The sequence below is a fragment of the Gymnogyps californianus genome, chromosome 11, assembly GCF_018139145.2.
Source record: "Gymnogyps californianus isolate 813 chromosome 11, ASM1813914v2, whole genome shotgun sequence".
Lineage (NCBI taxonomy): Eukaryota > Metazoa > Chordata > Aves > Accipitriformes > Cathartidae > Gymnogyps > Gymnogyps californianus.
In genome coordinates this window covers 17,482,961-17,486,899 of record NC_059481.1, presented here as the reverse complement: position 1 = coordinate 17,486,899, position 3,939 = coordinate 17,482,961, and positions in this window count along the sequence as shown.

The window sequence follows — 3,939 nt, the reverse complement described above, 5'->3', positions numbered from 1 at the left end:
CATTTGACAGAGATTTTGGATGTCTTGCTTCCCACTTTAATGGCATTTTTAGGGGTGAGACTGTAAAAAAGCTTCCACGCCTTCTCTGCTCCAACAGCCTATTTGCTTGTTTGAATGTTAATATGAAGAGCAAGTATAATCTTATTCTGAAAGCTGAGTCTTTGAATGGCTGCAATTTTATTGCAGGGTTGAAAACCTGGAAGATCCTACTCCATGACCACCATCTAGATGACGGCCCTTTTTCCCTTTCGTTACAGTTTCAGGATTCCTTTCCAGTATAGCATTTCTTGAGGCTGGTTTAGTATTTTCACTTCTGGGGCAAAATTTCCCTCTTTTGGCTCCAAAGGAAGTTAAGACAGCACGGACAGCTGGATCAGTTTATGCTGTCTAAAGTTAGCTGAGATGCTGGGAAGTCCTCAGGAGATGTACTACCTCCTGGGGCTTTATGCCTCATTCTCAAGCAAGTTCAGCCATTTTCCACTGGTTCAGCCTTTTTAACATATGAAGGGGAAGGGACTACACTAAATATCTTGTATAGCTCAGAAAAAAATGGATCAGAGCTTAGATATTATTTTCTTGAGAATCAGTCACTTGAGATTTCTATTGAACAGATGGGAACAAAGCCCAATCTGGCCTAATTAAAGAACAAAACCAAATTAAATTGTAATTGAGTAGTTCCTCAGCATCCCGCACAACGTAGTGGAATATAATGTCCCATTGCACTGCAGAATGGAGACACCATGGAATAAATCTAGGTCCTCCAGGCTCCAAGCACGTTTAAGGGCAGCCACAGAAGGAGGCAATCCTTTGCCAAAAGCAGCAGCAGAATTGCTGGGTGCTACACACCCACCCACCCATCCCACGTTGTCCATGTGAAGGGGACATTCTCTACAGTTCACTTCGTGAGCCACAGGACTAATGCTGCAGATTGCCAGCCAGCAGCTCTGCTCCATCTCCTTGCAGAAGGTCACAGACACCTCCAGGGACATGCTCAACTCCTCAAAGCAATCCAGAGTTTGATGGAAGGGTCACCTAAGCCAAGAGGAAGATTCCTCTTTCTTTCAGAGAGTTTCAGATGTGGCTCCAAGCACCGCTGACATATAATCTCAGCACCAGCCTCCTGAAACGGTCTGCGTTTGGTCACGTCTGCATTTCTCTGAGATCTTCCACTGGAAAAGACACGCAGGGTTCATGTAAGAGGTACACAGAGGTACGAATTATGGGACCCCCCGACTCCGCAGGTTCAATTTCCAAACAGAGTCACGCCTCTACCCCCACGTGTCTAGACATTGCTGATCAGAACCTAACCGAATGCAAGGAATGCATTAAAAAGCGTCCAAATCGTTAACCACCATCAGAGAGGCTGGTTCAACCCCATTATGTTCAGAATCAGGCAAAAGAGGGCATAAATAAGATACTTAGAAGGCAGGAGACAGAGCATGGGTACAAATGGAATTAATTGCACTTTGCACATGGATAATGCCTTCCTTTTCTTCCTCCTGCTGTGCAGCTTCTCACCTGAGCACCAAAAATCCCAACGGCATAAGCCTGCTTCTTAGGGGGATCAGAAACAAGCCAGAATAATCTTGAGCTTTACCATTTCTAGACTGTTTGGAATATGTTTGACACCATACATACTGGTACAATTGCACCTTGTCAAATAGAGGAACTCTGTAGTGACAATAAATATCAATTCCCTGTGCTTGCTTTCAGCCTGAATCTTAGTAGATTGAAATACCTGCCACAGGAACATAAAAAAAACCCCAAAGTAGCAATAAAAGTCAAACAAAAGTGCCAGATCCAGCATCTACCACTGCCCGGTTTATGCTAGTCAAGCAACAGATGTTTCAGGCTGTGCATTTCAGAGGAAATTACGCTGATATGCTCATAGATTACAGCAAATCCTGTTGCAAATTTGCAGAATATTTATTTTAGGAATAAGTCTGGCTCTATTAAAAAATGGATGTGAAACAAAATGACTTGGCTTACAAAGCCTACAGTGCCCCTTTGCCAGTCCAGCACCACAGATGCAATGCCAAGATAAGACTAAAGATGATCGCAGGAAAATTGTAGGTCCGGCAATGTCCATTTTTCATGCTCTTCAGAAGGATTTTGTGCTGCCCACCCATACTGCATCACTCCACGGGAGAGCTGGCAGTACTCAGCTTTGAGCAAGCTTAGTAGGAGTCTTTGTCATTCATCTCTCCTTGCCCAAGGATCACCAAAGGAACAAATGCAAGGATCAGTGTGGGACATCATTTAGTGTTTACCCCTCACTCCTATCTAATGGCTGAACACTTAAGGCAGAATCCCGAGTGGATTCACACCCAGGATTCCCATACAGTGATTGTGAACATTAGTTTTGGAGGGTGAAGAGTGTCTTTGACTAGGTACGTGCCCAGTACACGGCACTGTGGAGCTCTGATTTCACATAGACATGTAAAGGCGAATGGTAGATGTGGATTTGGACTCTAAGCTCTGTGACCAGCTGGAGGTGGTTCTCGCTTTCGAAGCCCGTTACACCTCTTCCTTCATGCTACGGAGAAGCAATGCACTGCAAGAGGAATAGCAGGGTACGACCAAGTGAAATCTGATAGAGGCCGAGCAGCAGCTGGCAAACATCTCAGAACAGGCAAGGCCAACATCAGGGTCAGTGTTTACAAATAATAAATCATGTGAGCAGTGCTCACACCAATGTTTGGGAAAGAGTCTGCATCACCAATTTGACCTCCTGCCCAGCTGGACTTTTTTGTTTGTTTGTTTCTTCCCCTGAACAGAAATAAACTGGGGCCCCATGTTGGAAACTGGGAAACTACACAAAAGTAAGCAATGAAATAAAGCCGGAACAATGACCAATTCAGACAGCCTAGGGGACCTTCTGCACATCATCCACATCAAAATTTCCTCATCTTAAAGAACTTCCCGCAAAAAACACAGGATGCTTTTATTACCGAGTGGGTGGCATTGAAGACAGCATCCCAATTGGCTAGGAAAGTTGATAAATCATGCATTATTTCACTGCCACCTTTCCAATGGGACATTGCCAGCAGGAATACACGTCTGTAATCTTTTTCACAGTTTAGTCACGTGTTCCTATAGATTATACCCTGTCATGCCAACCCTGAAGTATAGAGTTTAATAGGAAGGAAATCAGCTTTCTTCTTTCCCCTCTTCTCCGTTTCACTTCAGTTCAGTGGCAACATGCCCCTCTCCCCAGACACAACTATTTTGCAGTGGTGAAGCTCATGCTGCTACTAAACAAGGAGAACAAAAGTAAGTTGTATCTTAGCAGTATCATAGCACAGGCTCCCCCCCTCCCCTACTTATTCTCCCTGTCTGGCTTAGTTGGTGGCACTGTTCACAGGCTCAGCACACCCGGGATGGTTTGCAGAACCGTGGCTGTGATTTCCACGAATCTTACCATTTTTAGGATTTTAAAGATGTGAAATATCAGTACATAAATTAACCTGGAAGCAAAGCCTAGGTGACCAGCGGGAAGGCAAAAAAAAAGTAAATCTGATCTAGAAATCCTTGAGTTTAGCAGCTACGCCATGCTGAACCAGCAGCCCAGGGAGGTCTGTACCATGTTTGATCGCAGCTTGAGCCCTGTGATCGTTTCGCATCTGGGCAGATGTTGCGTGTTGTAATTAAAAGCAGTCGTTATCGGCGAGGAAATGGCGTTGGCACTGGGCGCGGCGGAGCTCCGAGGAGCCCGCTGGGCCGGGGGGGGCGGTGGCGGCGGCGGGAGGAACGGCGGGGCGGGCGGGGAGGAGGCGCTGAAGGCCGCGGTACCGGCCGCCCCCCGAGCCGGCGAGCCCCGGCCCCTGGCAGCGGGGCCCCGGCCGCGGGAGGCGGCGCCTCTCGGGGAGGCGGGCCGGGCCGGGCCGGCCGGCGCTGCCTTCCGGGGCTCGGCACGGCGGCGGCCGGAGCCGGGGCAGG